Raw genomic sequence first — 18,803 nt, forward strand, 5'->3', positions numbered from 1 at the left:
TGCAGTAAAAAGTGTTCCAGGTCAATATCTCTCCCCTGGAAAAAATGTGCGAGACCCACCACCGATAAATGTGGCAAAAGTCCCCAACATTTTCTGCATATTTGTGCTCTTACCTGAAAGCAGCGCCACCTTGTAGTCATCGCAGGCAACTGCAGCATACAACCAAATTTATCCGAGAGCAAGGTGAAAGAAACCCAAGGGAACAGCCCCTGTCTGCAGCAGGAAGGTTGGCTGATTCGAATGGTCAGAACTTCCAGTCCTAAGTCCACTCACGTCCTGAACACTCCCAAACGCTCATACCGGGCAAGCCCTCACTGGGTGCACCTCTGGCTCCCAGGTAAGGCCAAAACCTGAGCATGGTAGCGCAGGATCAAAGAGAAGGAGCGGGTGGGGGTGCTTCTGTCTTGACAAAGGCGTGACATGGCTAGTGACTGAGAGGGCCTTGACTTTCCCCTATGACTGACTGTGAGAGGGGAAGGCGAAGATTTTCTGCACCCAGCATGCCTTGTGACATTCTTAGGCAAATGAGGTGAGAGCCCTGCCAGAATAGCTCCAGCGATCCCATGCCACTCCTCTGAAGGCTCCTGATCTGCATAACCACAGCATTTTGAACAGGAAGCAGAGTGGCGCAGCGGAAGCGTGCTGGGCCCATAACCCAGAGGTCGATGGATTGAAACCATCCTCTGCTAGCATGGATTGATTTTTTTTTCTTGTGAGGACCACTCTCTCGTTTCCACGCTGCCAGAGCGGAAAACAGCAGGCTTGTGCCAGCTTTTTGTGGGAAGAGACTGCTCAACTATCGGTCTCTGCTCAAAGTCAGGGAGACAGATGGTCAGAGAATCAACCCTGCACTTCAAAGGAAATGATGCACAGTTATGACCATTAACGAAAGATGGGACCCTCGCACTTCTTTCTGAGCCTGCTTGGAACGCTATTATTCCCTTTTTTTCTCCTACTATTATCAATCTCCTGTGAATTTCGTGGAGCTGTTTTCTTTCTCTACCCTGCTGTTTTTCCCTTGCTGCCAATATATGCTTATTTCAATGATTTGAACTGCTGCTTTCCCTTTCTCCTTTTCTGCGCAGCTTTTGCATGGGTTTCAATCTCCAGTTCCTTAGCAGTTGCAAGAACTTTTTTCCTGATTTTCATGTTGGTCTGTAAACCAAAAATACCTCTGATACTGGTGCAATATAGTAATTGAACTCAGGGTTGTGATGTCTAGAGCTTAAAAAAAAATATACCATGGAGCGTTGGTGGTATAGTGGTGAGCATAGCTGCCTTCCAAGCAGTTGACCCGGGTTTGGTTCCCGGCCAACGCAGTTCTAATATCTATACATTAAGAAAGCAGTAGCTATTCTAACGCAATATGTTAAAAAAAAGAAAAATATCTTGACCAGATTACTCAGCTATTAGATAAATAATAAACAAAGACATAGGCAGGCATCCCAAAAGCCCCGTCTGCGACTTTCTATGTCCTGAAATTTTTATATTTTACAAACAGCAGTCACCACTCACAACTGCTGGTAATAAATGGGCTGCAGGGGGGCAGGCAATGAAACGGCTAAGCCCTTCTGCCCGACCAGCCTTTAGAACTGCAGCATCTCTGCAGTAAAAAGTGTTTCAGGTCAATATCTCTCCCCAGGAAAAAATGTGCGAGACCCACCACCGATAAATGTGGCAAAAGTCCCCAACATTTTCTGCATATTTGTGCTCTTACCTGAAAGCAGCGCCACCTTGTAGTCATCGCAGGCAACTGCAGCATACAACCAAATTTATCCGAGAGAAAGGTGAAAGAAACCCAAGGGAACAGCCCCTGTCTGCAGCAGGAAGGTTGGCTGCTTCGAATGGACAGAACTTCCAGTCCTAAGTCCACTCACGTCCCAAACGCTCATACCGGGCAAGCCCTCACCGGGTGCACCTCTGGCTCCCAGGTAAGGCCAAAACCTGAGCATGGTAGCGCAGGATCACAGAGAAGGAGCGGGTGGGGGTGCTTCTGTCTTGACAAAGGCGTGACATGGCTAGTGACTGAGAGAGACTTGACTTTCCCCTATGACTGACTGTGAGAGGGGAAGGCGAAGATTTTCTGCACCCAGCATGCCTTGTGACATTCTTAGGCAAATGAGGTGAGAGCCCTGCCAGAATAGCTCCAGCGATCACATGCCACTCCTCTGAAGGCTCCTGATCTGAATAACCACAGCATTTTGAACAGGAAGCAAAGTGGCGCAGCGTAAGCGTGCTGGGCCCATAACCCAGAGGTCGATGGAGTGAAACCATCCTCTGCTAGCATGGATTGATTTTTTTTCTTGTGAGGACCACTCTCTCGTTTCCACGCTGCCAGAGCGGAAAACAGCAGGCTTGTGCCAGCTTTTTGTGGGAAGAGACAGCTCAACTATCGGTCTCTGCTCAAAGTCAGGGAGACAGATGGTCAGAGAATCAACCCTACACTTCAAAGGAAATGATGCACAGTTATGACCATTAACGAAAGATGGGACCCTCGCACTTCTTTCTGAGCCTGCTTGGAATGCTATTATTCCCTTTTTTTGTCCTGCTATTATCAATCTCCTGTGAATATCGTGGAGGTGTTTTCTTTCTCTACCCTGCTGTTTTTCCCTTGCTGCCAATAAATGCTTATTTCAATGATTTGAACTGCTGCTTTCCCTTTCTCCTTTTCTGCGCAGCTTTTGCATTGGTTTCAATCTCCAGTTCCTTAGCAGTTGCAAGAACTTTTTTCCTGATTTTCATGTTGGTCTGTAAACCAAAAATACCTCTGATACTGGTGCAATATAGTCATTGAACTCACGGTTGTGATGTCTAGAGCTTAAAAAAAACATATCCCATGGATCGTTGGTGGTATAGTGGTGAGCATAGCTGCCTTCCAAGCAGTTGACCCGGGTTCGATTCCCGGCCAACGCAGTGCTAATATTTATACATTAAGAAAGCAGTAACTATTCTAACGCAATATGTTAAAAAAAAGAGAAATATCTTGACCAGATTACTCAGCTATTAGATAAATAATAAACAAAGACATTGGCAGGCATCCCAAAAGCCCCGTCTGCGACTTTCTATGTCCTGAAATTTTTATATTTTACAAACAGCAGTCACCATCACAACTGCTGGTAATAAATGGGCTGCAGGGGGGCAGGCAATGAAACGGCTAAGCCCTTCTGCCCGACCAGCCTTTAGAACTGCAGCATCTCTGCAGTAAAAAGTGTTTCAGGTCAATATCTCTCCCCTGGAAAAAATGTGCGAGACCCACCACCGATAAATGTGGCAAAAGTCCCCAACGTTTTCTGCATATTTGTGCTCTTACCTGAAAGCAGCGCCACCTTGTAGTCATTGCAGGCAACTGCAGCATACAACCAAATTTATCCGAGAGCAAGGTGAAAGAAACCCAAGGGAACAGCCCCTGTCTGCAGCAGGAAGGTTGGCTGCTTCGAATGGACTGAACTTCCAGTCCTAAGTCCACTCACGTCCCGAACGCTCCCAAACGCTCCTACCGGGCAAGCTCTCACCGGGTGCACATCTGGCTCCCAGGTAAGGCCAAAACCTGAGCATGGTAGCGCAGGATCACAGAGAAGGAGCGGGTGGGGGTGCTTCTGTCTTGACAAAGGCGTGACATGGCTAGTGACTGAGAGGGACTTGACTTTCCCCTATGACTGACTGTGAGAGGGGAAGGCGAAGATTTTCTGCACCCAGCATGCCTTGTGACATTCTTAGGCAAATGAGGTGAGAGCCCTGCCAGAATAGCTCCAGCGATCCCAGGCCACTCCTCTGAAGGCTCCTGATCTGCATAACCACAGCATTTTGAATAGGAAGCAGAGTGGCGCAGCGGAAGCGTGCTGGGCCCATAACCCAGAGGTCGATAGATCGAAACCATCCTCTGCTAGCATGGATTGATTTTTTTTTCTTGTGAGGACCACTCTCTCGTTTCCACGCTGCCAGAGCAGAAAACAGCAGGCTTGTGCCAGCTTTTTGTGGGAAGAGACTGCTCAACTATCGGTCTCTGCTGAAAGTCAGGGTGACAGATGGTCAGAGAATCAACCCTACACTTCAAAGGAAATGATGCACAGTTATGACCATTAACGAAAGATGGGACCCTCGCACTTCTTTCTGGGCCTGCTTGGAACGCTATTATTCCCTTTTTTTGTCCTGCTATTATCAATCTCCTGTGAATTTCGTGGAGCTGTTTTCTTTCTCTACCCTGCTGTTTTTCCCTTGCTGCCAATATATGCTTATTTCAATGATTTGAACTGCTGCTTTCCCTTTCTCCTTTTCTGCGCAGCTTTTGCATTGGATTCAATCTCCAGTTCCTTAGCAGTTGCAAGAACTTTTTTCCTGATTTTCATGTTGGTCAGTAAACCAAAAATACCTCTGATACTGGTGCAATATAGTCATTGAACTCAGGGTTGTGATGTCTCGAGCTTAAAAAAAACATATGCCATGGAGCGTTGGTGGTATAGTGGTGAGCATACCTGCCTTCCAAGCAATTGACCCGGGTTTGATTCCCGGCTAACGCAGTGCTAATATTTATACATTAAGAAAGCAGTAGCTATTCTATCGCAATATGTTAAAAAAAAGAGAAATATCTTGACCAGATTACTCAGCTATTAGATAAATAATAAACAAAGACAGAGGCAGGCATCCCAAAAGCCCCGTCTGCGACTTTCTATGTCCTGAAATTTTTATATTTTACAAACAGCAGTCACCACTCACAACTGCTGGTAATAAATGGGCTGCAGGGGGGCAGACAATGAAACGGCTAAGCCCTTCTGCCCGACCAGCCTTTAGAACTGCAGCATCTCTGCAGTAAAAAGTGTTTCAGGTCAATATCTCTCCCCTGGAAAAAATGTGCGAGACCCACCACCGATAAATGTGGCAAAAGTCCCCAACATTTTCTGCATATTTGTGCTCTTACCTGAAAGCAGCGCCACCTTGTAGTCATCGCAGGCAACTGCAGCATACAACCAAATTTATCCGAGAGAAAGGTGAAAGAAACCCAAGGGAACAGCCCCTGTCTGCAGCAGGAAGGTTGGCTGCTTCGAATGGACAGAACTTCCAGTCCTAAGTCCACTCACGTCCCAAACGCTCATACCGGGCAAGCCCTCACCGGGTGCACCTCTGGCTCCCAGGTAAGGCCAAAACCTGAGCATGGTAGCGCAGGATCACAGAGAAGGAGCGGGTGGGGGTGCTTCTGTCTTGACAAAGGCGTGACATGGCTAGTGACTGAGAGGGACTTGACTTTCCCCTATGACTGACTGTGAGAGGGGAAGGCGAAGATTTTCTGCACCCACCATGCCTTGTGACATTCTTAGGCAAATGAGGTGAGAGCCCTGCCAGAATAGCTCCAGCGATCCCATGCCACTCCTCTGAAGGCTCCTGATCTGCATAACCACAGCATTTTGAACAGGAAGCAGAGTGGCGCAGCGGAAGCGTGCAGGGCCCATAACCCAGAGGTCGATGGATCGAAACCATCCTCTGCTAGCATGGATTGATTATTTTTCTTATGAGGACCACTCTCTCGTTTCCACGCTGCCAGAGCGGAAAACAGCAGGCTTGTGCCAGCTTTTTGTGGGAAGAGACTGCTCAACTATCGGTCTCTGCTCAAAGTCAGGGAGACAGATGGTCAGAGAATCAACCCTACACTTCAAAGGAAATGATGCACAGTTATGACCATTAACGAAAGATGGGACCCTCGCACTTCTTTCTGAGCCTGCTTGGAACGCTATTATTCCCTTTTTTTGTCCTGCTATTATCAATCTCCTGTGAATTTCGTGGAGCTGTTTTCTTTCTCTACCCTGCTGTTTTTCCCTTGCTGCCAATATATGCTTATTTCAATGATTTGAACAGCTGCTTTCCCTTTCTCCTTTTCTGCGCAGCTTTTGCATGGGTTTCAATCTCCAGTTCCTTAGCAGTTGCAAGAACTCTTTTCCTGATTTTCATGTTGGTCTGTAAACCAAAAATACCTCTGATACTGGTGCAATATAGTAATTGAACTCAGGGTTGTGATGTCTAGAGCTTAAAAGAAACATATGCCATGGAGCGTTGGTGGTATAGTGGTGAGCATAGCTGCCTTCCAAGCAGTTGACCCGGGTTTGATTCCCGGCCAACGCAGTGCTAATATTTATACATTAAGCAAGCTGTAGCTATTCTAACGCAATATGTTAAAAAAAGGAGAAATATCTAGACCAGATTACTCAGCTATTAGATAAATAATAAACAAAGACATAGGCAGGCATCCCAAAAGCCCCGTCTGCGACTTTCTATGTCCTGAAATTTTTATATTTTACAAACAGCAGTCACCACTCACAACTGCTGGTAATAAATGGGCTGCAGGGGGGCAGGCAATGACCAGCCTTTAGAACTGCAGCATCTCTGCAGTAAAAAGTGTTTCAGGTCAATATCTCTCCCCTGGAAAAAATGTGCGAGACCCACCACCGATAAATGTGGCAAAAGTCCCCAACATTTTCTGCATATTTGTGCTCTTACCTGAAATCAGCGCCACCTTGTAGTCATCGCAGGCAACTGCAGCATACAACCAAATTTATCCGAGAGCAAGGTGAAAGAAACCCAAGGGAACAGCCCCTGTCTGCAGCAGGAAGGTTGGCTGATTCGAATGGTCAGAACTTCCAGTCCTAAGTCCACTCACGTCCCGAACACTCCCAAACGCTCATACCGGGCAAGCCCTCACTGGGTGCACCTCTGGCTCCCAGGTAAGGCCAAAACCTGAGCATGGTAGCGCAGGATCAAAGAGAAGGAGCGGGTGGGGGTGCTTCTGTCTTGACAAAGGCGTGACATGGCTAGTGACTGAGAGGGCCTTGACTTTCCCCTATGACTGACTGTGAGAGGGGAAGGCGAAGATTTTCTGCACCCAGCATGCCTTGTGACATTCTTAGGCAAATGAGGTGAGAGCCCTGCCAGAATAGCTCCAGCGATCCCATGCCACTCCTCTGAAGGCTTCTGATCTGCATAACCACAGCATTTTGAACAGGAAGCAGAGTGGCGCAGCGGAAGCGTGCTGGGCCCATAACCCAGAGGTCGATGGATTGAAACCATCCTCTGCTAGCATGGATTGATTTTTTTTTCTTGTGAGGACCACTCTCTCGTTTCCACGCTGCCAGAGCGGAAAACAGCAGGCTTGTGCCAGCTTTTTGTGGGAAGAGACTGCTCAACTATCGGTCTCTGCTCAAAGTCAGGGAGACAGATGGTCAGAGAATCAACCCTGCACTTCAAAGGAAATGATGCACAGTTATGACCATTAACGAAAGATGGGACCCTCGCACTTCTTTCTGAGCCTGCTTGGAACGCTATTATTCCCTTTTTTTCTCCTACTATTATCAATCTCCTGTGAATTTCGTGGAGCTGTTTTCTTTCTCTACCCTGCTGTTTTTCCCTTGCTGCCAATATATGCTTATTTCAATGATTTGAACTGCTGCTTTCCCTTTCTCCTTTTCTGCGCAGCTTTTGCATGGGTTTCAATCTCCAGTTCCTTAGCAGTTGCAAGAACTTTTTTCCTGATTTTCATGTTGGTCTGTAAACCAAAAATACCTCTGATACTGGTGCAATATAGTAATTGAACTCAGGGTTGTGATGTCTAGAGCTTAAAAAAAAATATACCATGGAGCGTTGGTGGTATAGTGGTGAGCATAGCTGCCTTCCAAGCAGTTGACCCGGGTTTGGTTCCCGGCCAACGCAGTTCTAATATCTATACATTAAGAAAGCAGTAGCTATTCTAACGCAATATGTTAAAAAAAAGAAAAATATCTTGACCAGATTACTCAGCTATTAGATAAGTAATAAACAAAGACATAGGCAGGCATCCCAAAAGCCCCATCTGCGACTTTCTATGTCCTGAAATTTTTATATTTTACAAACAGCAGTCACCACTCACAACTGCTGGTAATAAATGGGATGCAGGGGGGCAGGCAATGAAACGGCTAAGCCCTTCTGCCCGACCAGCCTTTAGAACTGCAGTATCTCTGCAGTAAAAAGTGTTTCAGGTCAATATCTCTCCCCTGGAAAAAATGTGCGAGACCCACCACCGATAAATGTGGCAAAAGTCCCCAACATTTTCTGCATATTTGTGCTCTTACCTGAAAGCAGCGCCACCTTGTAGTCATCGCAGGCAACTGCAGCATACAACCAAATTTATCCGAGAGCAAGGTTAAAGAAACCCAAGGGAACAGCCCCTGTCTGCAGCAGGAAGGTTGGCTGCTTCGAATGGACAGAACTTCCAGTCCTAAGTCCACTCAAGTCCCGAACGCTCCCAAACGCTCATACCGGGCAAGCCCTCACCGGGTGCACCTTTGGCTCCCAGGTAAGGCCAAAACCTGAGCATGGTAGCGCAGGATCACAGAGAAGGAGCGGGTGGGGGTGCTTCTGTCTTGACAAAGGCGTGACATGGCTAGTGACTGAGAGGGCCTTGACTTTCCCCTATGACTGACTGTGAGAGGGGAAGGCGAAGATTTTCTGCACCCAGCATGCCTTGTGACATTCTTAGGCAAATGAGGTGAGAGCCCTGCCAGAATAGGTCCAGCGATCCCATGCCACTCCTCTGAAGGCTCCTGATCTGCATAACCACAGCATTTTAAACAGGAAGCAGAGTGGCGCAGCGGAAGCGTGCTGGGTCCATAACCCAGAGGTCGATGGATCTAAACCATCCTCTGCTAGTATGGATTGATTTTTTTTCTTGTGAGGACCACTCTCTCGTTTAAACGCTGCCAGAGCGGAAAACAGCAGGCTTGTGCCAGCTTTTTGTGGGAAGAGACTGCTCAACTATAGGTCTCTGCTCAAAGTCAGGGAGACAGATGGTCAGAGAATCAACCCTACACTTCAAAGGAAATGATGCACAGTTATGACCATTAACAAAAGATGGGACCCTCGCACTTCTTTCTGAGCCTGCTTGGAACGCTATTATTCCCTTTTTTTGTCCTGCTATTATCAATCTCCTGTGAATTTCGTGGAGATGTTTTCTTTCTCTACCCTGCTGTTTTTCCCTTGCTGCCAATATATGCTTATTTCAATGATTTGAACTGCTGCTTTCCCTTTCTCCTTTTCTGCGCAGCTTTTGCATTGGTTTCAATCTCCAGTTCCTTAGCAGTTGCAAGAACTTTTTTCCTGATTTTCATGTTGGTCTGTAAACCAAAAATACCTCTGATACTGGTGCAATATAGTCATTGAACTCAGGGTTGTGATGTCTAGAGTTTAAAAAAAACATATGCCACGGAGCGTTGGTGGTATAGTGGTGAGCATAGCTGCCTTCCAAGCAGTTGACCCGGGTTTGATTCCCTGCCAACGCAGTGCTAATATTTATACATTAAGCAAGCTGTAGCTATTCTAACGCAATATGTTAAAAAAAGGAGAAATATCTAGACCAGATTACTCAGCTATTAGATAAATAATAAACAAAGACATAGGCAGGCATCCCAAAAGCCCCGTCTGCGACTTTCTATGTCCTGAAATTTTTATATTTTACAAACAGCAGTCACCACTCACAACTGCTGGTAATAAATGGGCTGCAGGGGGGCAGGCAATGAAACAGCTAAGCCCTTCTGCCCGACCAGCCTTTAGAACTGCAGCATCTCTGCAGTAAAAAGTGTTTCAGGTCAATATCTCTCCCCTGGAAAAAATGTGCGAGACCCACCACCGATAAATGTGGCAAAAGTCCCCAACATTTTCTGCATATTTGTGCTCTTACCTGAAAGCAGCGCCACCTTGTAGTCATCGCAGGCAACTGCAGCATACAACCAAATTTATCCGAGAGCAAGGTGAAAGAAACCCAAGGGAACAGCCCCTGTCTGCAGCAGGAAGGTTGGCTGCTTCGAATGGACAGAACTTCCAGTCCTAAGTCCACTCACGTCCCGAACGCTCATACCGGGCAAGCCCTAACCGGGTGCACCTCTGGCTCCCAGGTAAGGCCAAAACCTGAGCATGGTAGCGCAGGATCACAGAGAAGGAGCGGCTGGGGGTGCTTCTGTCTTGACAAAGGCGTGACATGGCTAGTGACTGAGAGGGACTTGACTTTCCCCTATGACTGACTGTGAGAGGGGAAGGCGAAGATTTTCTGCACCCAGCATGCCTTGTGACATTCTTAGGCAAATGAGGTGAGAGCCCTGCCAGAATAGCTCCAGCGATCCCCTGCCACTCCTCTGAAGGCTCCTGATATGCATAACCATAAAATTTTGAACAGGAAGCAGAGTGGCGCAGCGGAAGCGTGCTGGGCCCATAACCCAGAGGTTGATGGATCGAAACCATCCTCTGCTAGCATGGATTGATTTTTTTTCTTGTGAGGACTAATCTCTCGTTTCCACGCTGCCAGAGCAGAAAACAGCAGGCTTGTGCCAGCTTTTTGTGGGAAGAGACTGCTCAACTATGGGTCTCTGCTCAAAGTCAGGGTGACAGATGGTCAGAGAATCAACCCTACACTTCAAAGGAAATGATGCACAGTTATGACCATTAACGAAAGATGGGACCCTCGCACTTCTTTCTGAGCCTGCTTGGATCGCTATTATTCCCTTTTTTTGTCCTGCTATTATCAATCTCCTGTGAATTTCGTGGAGCTGTTTTCTTTCTCTACCCTGCTGTTTTTCCCTTGCTGCCAATATATGCTTATTTCAATGATTTGAACTGCTGCTTTCCCTTTCTCCTTTTCTGCGCAGCTTTTGCATTGGTTTCAATCTCCAATTCCTTAGCAGTTGCAAGAACTTTTTTCCTGATTTTGATGTTGGTCAGTAAACCAAAAATACCTCTGATACTGGTGCAATATAGTCATTGAACTCAGGGTTGTGATGTCTAGAGCTTAAAAAAGACATACACCATGGAGCGTTGGTGGTATAGTGGTGAGCATACCTGCCTTCCAAGCAATTGACCCGGGTTTGATTCCCGGCTAACGCAGTGCTAATATTTATACATTAAGAAAGCAGTAGCTATTCTATCGCAATATGTTAAAAAAAAGAGAAATATCTTGACCAGATTACTCAGCTATTAGATAAATAATAAACAAAGACAGAGGCAGGCATCCCAAAAGCCCCGTCTGCGACTTTCTATGTCCTGAAATTTTTATATTTTACAAACAGCAGTCACCACTCACAACTGCTGGTAATAAATGGGCTGCAGGGGGGCAGGCAATGAAACGGCTAAGCCCTTCTGCCCGACCAGCCTTTAGAACTGCAGCATCTCTGCAGTAAAAAGTGTTTCAGGTCAATATCTCTCCCCTGGAAAAAATGTGCGAGACCCACCACCGATAAATGTGGCAAAAGTCCCCAACATTTTCTGCATATTTGTGCTCTTACCTGAAAGCAGCGCCACCTTGTAGTCATCGCAGGCAACTGCAGCATACAACCAAATTTATCCGAGAGAAAGGTGAAAGAAACCCAAGGGAACAGCCCCTGTCTGCAGCAGGAAGGTTGGCTGCTTCGAATGGACAGAACTTCCAGTCCTAAGTCCACTCACATCCCGAACGCTCCTAAACGCTCATACCGGGCAAGCCCTCACCGGGTGCACCTCTGGCTCCCAGGTAAGGCCAAAACCTGAGCATGGTAGCGCAGGATCACAGAGAAGGAGCGGGTGGGGGTGCTTCTGTCTTGACAAAGGCGTGACATGGCTAGTGACTGAGAGGGACTTGACTTTCCCCTATGACTGACTGTGAGAGGGGAAGGCGAAGATTTTCTGCACCCAGCATGCCTTGTGACATTCTTAGGCAAATGAGGTGAGAGCCCTGCCAGAATAGCTCCAGCGATCACATGCCACTCCTCTGAAGGCTCCTGATCTGCATAACCACAGCATTTTGAACAGGAAGCAGAGTGGCGCAGCGGAAGCGTGCTGGGCCCATAACCCAGAGGTCGATGGAGTGAAACCATCCTCTGCTAGCATGGATTGATTTTTTTTCTTGTGAGGACCACTCTCTCGTTTCCACGCTGCCAGAGCGGAAAACAGAAGGCTTGTGCCAGCTTTTTGTGGGAAGAGACTGCTCAACTATCGGTCTCTGCTCAAAGTCAGGGAGACAGATGGTCAGAGAATCAACCCTACACTTCAAAGGAAATGATGCACAGTAATGACCATTAACGAAAGATGGGACCCTCGCACTTCTTTCTGAGCCTGCTTGGAACGCTATTATTCCCTTTTTTTGTCCTGCTATTATCAATCTCCTGTGAATTTCGTGGAGCTGTTTTCTTTCTCTACCCTGCAGTTTTTCCCTTGCTGCCAATATATGCTTATTTCAATGATTTGAACTGCTGCTTTCCCTTTCTCCTTTTCTGCGCAGCTTTTGCATTGGTTTCAATCTCCAGTTCCTTAGCAGTTGCAAGAACTTTTTTCCTGATTTTCATGTTGGTCTGTAAACCAAAAATACCTCTGATACTGGTGCAATATAGTCATTGAACTCAGGGTTGTGATGTCTAGAGCTTAAAAAAAACATATGCCATGGAGCGTTGGTGGTATAGTGGTGAGCATAGCTGCCTTCCAAGCAGTTGACCCGGGTTTGATTCCCGGCTAACGCAGTGCTAATATTTATACATTAAGAAAGCAGTAGCTATTCTATCGCAATATGTTAAAAAAAAGAGAAATATCTTGACCAGATTACTCAGCTATTAGATAAATAATAAACAAAGACAGAGGCAGGCATCCCAAAAGCCCCGTCTGCGACTTTCTATGTCCTGAAATTTTTATATTTTACAAACAGCAGTCACCACTCACAACTGCTGGTAATAAATGGGCTGCAGGGGGGCAGGCAATGAAACGGCTAAGCCCTTCTGCCCGACCAGCCTTTAGAACTGCAGCATCTCTGCAGTAAAAAGTGTTTCAGGTCAATATCTCTCCCCTGGAAAAAATGTGCGAGACCCACCACCGATAAATGTGGCAAAAGTCCCCAAAATTTGCTGCATATTTGTGCTCTTACCTGAAAGCAGCGCCACCTTGTAGTCATCGCATGCAACTGCAGCATACAACCAAATTTATCCGAGAGCAAGGTTAAAGAAACCCAAGGGAACAGCCCCTGTCTGCAGCAGGAAGGTTGGCTGCTTCGAATGGACAGAACTTCCAGTCCTAAGTCCACTCAAGTCCCGAACGCTCCCAAACGCTCATACCGGGTGCACCTTTGGCTCCCAGGTAAGGCCAAAACCTGAGCATGGTAGCGCAGGATCACAGAGAAGGAGCGGGTGGGGGTGCTTCTGTCTTGACAAAGGCGTGACATGGCTAGTGACTGAGAGGGCCTTGACTTTCCCCTATGACTGACTGTGAGAGGGGAAGGCGAAGATTTTCTGCACCCAGCATGCCTTGTGACATTCTTAGGCAAATGAGGTGAGAGCCCTGCCAGAATAGCTCCAGCGATCCAATGCCACTCCTTTGAAGGCTCCTGATCTGCATAACCACAGCATTTTGAACAGGAAGCAGAGTGGCGCAGCAGAAGCGTGCTGGGCCCATAACCCATAGGTCGATGGATCTAAACCATCCTCTGCTAGCATGGATTGTTTTTTTTTCTTGTGAGGACCACTCTCTCGTTTAAACGCTGCCAGAGCGGAAAACAGCAGGCTTGTGCCAGCTTTTTGTGGGAAGAGACTGCTCAACTATCGGTCTCTGCTCAAAGTCAGGGAGACAGATGGTCAGAGAATCAACCCTACACTTCAAAGGAAATGATGCACAGTTATGACCATTAACAAAAGATGGGACCCTCGCACTTCTTTCTGAGCCTGCTTGGAACGCTATTATTCCCTTTTTTTGTCCTGCTATTATCAATCTCCTGTGAATATCGTGGAGGTGTTTTCTTTCTCTACCCTGCTGTTTTTCCCTTGCTGCCAATAAATGCTTATTTCAATGATTTGAACTGCTGCTTTCCCTTTCTCCTTTTCTGCGCAGCTTTTGCATTGGTTTCAATCTCCAGTTCCTTAGCAGTTGCAAGAACTTTTTTCCTGATTTTCATGTTGGTCTGTAAACCAAAAATACCTCTGATACTGGTGCAATATAGTCATTGAACTCAGGGTTGTGATGTCTAGAGCTTAAAAAAAACATATGCCATGGAGCATTGGTGGTATAGTGGTGAGCATAGCTGCCTTCCAAGCAGTTGACCCGGGTTCGATTCCCGGCCAACGCAGTGCTAATATTTATACATTAAGAAAGCAGTAGCTATTCTAACGCAATATGTTAAAAAAAAGAGAAATATCTTGACCAGATTACTCAGCTATTAGATAAATAATAAACAAAGACATAGGCAGGCATCCCAAAAGCCCCGTCTGCGACTTTCTATGTCCTGAAATGTTTATATTTTACAAACAGCAGTCACCACTCACAACTGCTGGTAATAAATGGGCTGCAGGGGGGCAGGCAATGAAACGGCTAAGCCCTTCTGCCCGACCAGCCTTTAGAACTGCAGCATCTCTGCAGTAAAAAGTGTTTCAGGTCAATATCTCTCCCCTGGAAAAAATGTGCGAGACCCACCACCGATAAATGTGGCAAAAGTCCCCAACATTTTCTGCATATTTGTGCTCTTACCTGAAAGCAGCGCCACCTTGTAGTCATCGCAGGCAACTGCAGCATACAACCAAATTTATCCAAGAGCAAGGTGAAAGAAACCCAAGGGAACAGCCCCTGTCTGCAGCAGGAAGGTTGGCTGCTTCGAATGGACAGAACTTCCAGTCCTAAGTCCACTCACGTCCCGAACGCTCCTAAACGCTCATACCGGGCAAGCCCTCACCGGGTGCACCTCTGGCTCCCAGGTAAGGCCAAAACCTGAGCATGGTAGCGCAGGATCACAGAGAAGGAGCGGGTGGGGGTGCTTCTGTCTTGACAAAGGCGTGACATGGCTAGTGACTGAGAGAGACTTGACTTTCCCCTATGACTGACTGTGAGAGGGGAAGGCGAAGATTTTCTGCACCCAGCATGCCTTGTGACATTCTTAGGCAAATGAGGTGAGAGCCCTGCCAGAATAGCTCCAGCGATCACATGCCACTCCTCTGAAGGCTCCTGATCTGCATAACCACAGCATTTTGAACAGGAAGCAGAGTGGCGCAGCGGAAGCGTGCTGGGCCCATAACAAAGAGGTCGATGGAGTGAAACCATCCTCTGCTAGCATGGATTGATTTTTTTTCTTGTGAGGACCACTCTCTCGTTTCCACGCTGCCAGAGCGGAAAACAGCAGGCTTGTTCCAGCTTTTTGTGGGAAGAGACTGCTCAACTATCGGTCTCTGCTCAAAGTCAGGGAGACAGAAGGTTAGAGAATCAACCCTACACTTCAAAGGAAATGATGCACAATTATGACCATTAACGAAAGATGGGACCCTCGCACTTCTTTCTGAGCCTGCTTGGAACGCTATTATTCCCTTTTTTTGTCCTGCTATTATCAATCTCCTGTGAATATCGTGGAGGTGTTTTCTTTCTCTACCCTGCTGTTTTTCCCTTGCTGCCAATAAATGCTTATTTCAATGATTTGAACTGCTGCTTTCCCTTTCTCCTTTTCTGCGCAGCTTTTGCATTGGTTTCAATCTCCAGTTCCTTAGCAGTTGCAAGAACTTTTTTCCTGATTTTCATGTTGGTCTGTAAACCAAAAATACCTCTGATACTGGTGCAATATAGTCATTGAACTCAGGGTTGTGATGTCTAGAGCTTAAAAAAAACATATGCCATGGAGCGTTGGTGGTATAGTGGTGAGCATAGCTGCCTTCCAAGCAGTTGACCCGGGTTCGATTCCCGGCCAACGCAGTGCTAATATTTATACATTAAGAAAGCATGAACTATTCTAACGCAATATGTTAAAAAAAAGAGAAATATCTTGACCAGATTACTCAGCTATTAGATAAATAATAAACAAAGACATAGTCAGGCATCCCAAAAGCCCCGTCTGCGACTTTCTATGTCCTGAAATTTTTATATTTTACAAACAGCAGTCACCACTCACAACTGCTGGTAATAAATGGGCTGCAGGGGGGCAGGCAATGAAACGGCTAAGCCCTTCTGCCCGACCAGCCTTTAGAACTGCAGCATCTCTGCAGTAAAAAGTGTTTCAGGTCAATATCTCTCCCCTGGAAAAAATGCGCGAGACCCACCACCGATAAATGTGGCAAAAGTCCCCAACATTTTCTGCATATTTGTGCTCTTACCTGAAAGCAGCGCCACCTTGTAGTCATCGCAGGCAACTGCAGCATACAACCAAATTTATCCGAGAGCAAGGTGAAAGAAACCCAAGGGAACAGCCCCTGTCTACAGCAGGAAGGTTGGCTGCTTCGAATGGACAGAACTTCCAGTCCTAAGTCCACTCACGTCCCAAACGCTCATACCGGGCAAGCCCTCACCGGGTGCACCTCTGGCTCCCAGGTAAGGCCAAAACCTGAGCATGGTAGCGCAGGATCACAGAGAAGGAGCGGGTGGGGGTGCTTCTGTCTTGACAAAGGCGTGACATGGCTAGTGACTGAGAGGGACTTGACTTTCCCCTATGACTGACTGTGAGAGGGGAAGGCGAAGATTTTCTGCACCCACCATGCCTTGTGACATTCTTAGGCAAATGAGGTGAGAGCCCTGCCAGAATAGCTCCAGCGATCCCATGCCACTCCTCTGAAGGCTCCTGATCTGCATAACCACAGCATTTTGAACAGGAAGCAGAGTGGCGCAGCGGACGCGTGCTGGGCCCATAACCCAGAGGTCGATGGATCGAAACCATCCTCTGCTAGCATGGATTGATTATTTTTCTTATGAGGACCACTCTCTCGTTTCCACGCTGCCAGAGCGGAAAACAGCAGGCTTGTGCCAGCTTTTTGCGGGAAGAGACTGCTCAACTATCGGTCTCTGCTCAAAGTCAGGGAGACAGATGGTCAGAGAATCAACCCTACACTTCAAAGGAAATGATGCACAGTTATGACCATTAACGAAAGATGGGACCCTCGCACTTCTTTCTGAGCCTTCTTGGAACGCTATTATTCCCTTTTTTTGTCCTGCTATTATCAATCTCCTGTGAATTTCGTGGAGCTGTTTTCTTTCTCTACCCTGCTGTTTTTCCCTTGCTGCCAATATATGCTTATTTCAATGATTTGAACTGCTGCTTTCCCTTTCTCCTTTTCTGCGCAGCTTTTGCATTGGTTTCAATCTCCAGTTCCTTAGCAGTTGCAAGAACTTTTTTCCTGATTTTCATGTTGGTCAGTAAACCAAAAATACCTCTGATACTGGTGCAATATAGTCATTGAACTCAGGGTTGTGATGTCTAGAGCTTAAAAAAAACATATGCCATGGAGCGTTGGTGGTATAGTGGTGAGCATAGCTGCCTTCCAAGCAGTTGACCCGGGTTTGATTCCCGGCTAACGCAGTGCTAATATTTATACATTAAGAAAGCAGTAGCTATTCTATCGCAATATGTTAAAAAAAAGAGAAATATCTTGACCAGATTACTCAGCTATTAGATAAATAATAAACAAAGACAGAGGCAGGCATCCCAAAAGCCCCGTCTGCGACTTTCTATGTCCTGAAATTTTTATATTTTACAAACAGCAGTCACCACTCACAACTGCTGGTAATAAATGGGCTGCAGGGGGGCAGGCAATGAAACGGCTAAGCCCTTCTGCCCGACCAGCCTTTAGAACTGCAGCATCTCTGCAGTAAAAAGTGTTTCAGGTCAATATCTCTCCCCTGGAAAAAGTGTGCGAGACGCACCACCGATAAATGTGGCAAAAGTCCCCAAAATTTTCTGCATATTTGTGCTCTTACCTGAAAGCAGCGCCACCTTGTAGTAGTCGCAGGCAACTGCAGCATACAACCAAATTTATCCGAGAGCAAGGTGAAAGAAACCCAAGGGAACAGCCCCTGTCTGCAGCAGGAAGGTTGGCTGCTTCGAATGGACAGAACTTCCAGTCCTAAGTCCACTCACGTCCCAAACGCTCATACCGGGCAAGCCCTCACCGGGTGCACCTCTGGCTCCCAGGTGAGGCCAAAACCTGAGCATGGTAGCGCAGGATCACAGAGAAGGAGCTGGTGGGGGTGCTTCTGTCTTGACAAAGGCGTGACATGGCTAGTGACTGAGAGGGACTTGACTTTCCCCTATGACTGACTGTGAGAGGGGAAGGCAAAGATTTTCTGCACCCACCATGCCTTGTGACATTCTTAGGCAAATGAGGTGAGAGCCCTGCCAGAATAGCTCCAGCGATCCCATGCCACTCCTCTGAAGGCTCCTGATCTGCATAACCACAGCATTTTGAACAGGAAGCAGAGTGGCGCAGCGGAAGCGTGCTGGGCCCTTAACCCATAGGTCGATGGATCGAAACCATCCTCTGCTAGCATGGATTGTTTTTTTTTCTTGTGAGGACCACTCTCTCGTTTCCACGCTGCCAGAGCGGAAAACAGCAGGCTTGTGCCAGCTTTTTGTGGGAAGAGACTGCTCAACTATCGGTCTCTGCTCAAAGTCAGGGAGACAGATGGTCAGAGAATCAACCCTACACTTCAAAGGAAATGATGCACAGTTATGACCATTAACAAAAGATGGGACAATCGCACTTCTTTCTGAGCCTGCTTGGAACGCTATTATTCCCTTTTTTTGTCCTGCTATTATCAATCTCCTGTGAATATCGTGGAGGTGTTTTCTTTCTCTACCCTGCTGTTTTTCCCTTGCTGCCAATAAATGCTTATTTCAATGATTTGAACTGCTGCTTTCCCTTTCTCCTTTTCTGCGCAGCTTTTGCATTGGTTTCAATCTCCAGTTCCTTAGCAGTTGCAAGAACTTTTTTCCTGATTTTCATGTTGGTCTGTAAACCAAAAATACCTCTGATACTGGTGCAATATAGTCATTGAACTCAGGGTTGTGATGTCTAGAGCTTAAAAAAAACGTATGCCATGGA

General features: G+C 46.8%; 1 non-coding gene across 1 annotated transcript; it reads left to right on the top strand.

Moving 5' to 3' along the window:
* Nucleotides 1–15,615: 15,615 nt before the first annotated feature.
* TRNAG-UCC (transfer RNA glycine (anticodon UCC)) lies at nt 15,616–15,687 on the top strand. Its single transcript has one exon. It is a non-coding gene; the product is annotated as a tRNA-Gly (tRNA).
* The last annotated feature ends 3,116 nt before the right edge of the window (nt 15,688–18,803 follow it).

This window comes from Pleurodeles waltl, unplaced genomic scaffold, assembly GCF_031143425.1.
Source record: "Pleurodeles waltl isolate 20211129_DDA unplaced genomic scaffold, aPleWal1.hap1.20221129 scaffold_135, whole genome shotgun sequence".
NCBI classification, from domain to species: Eukaryota; Metazoa; Chordata; class Amphibia; order Caudata; family Salamandridae; genus Pleurodeles; species Pleurodeles waltl.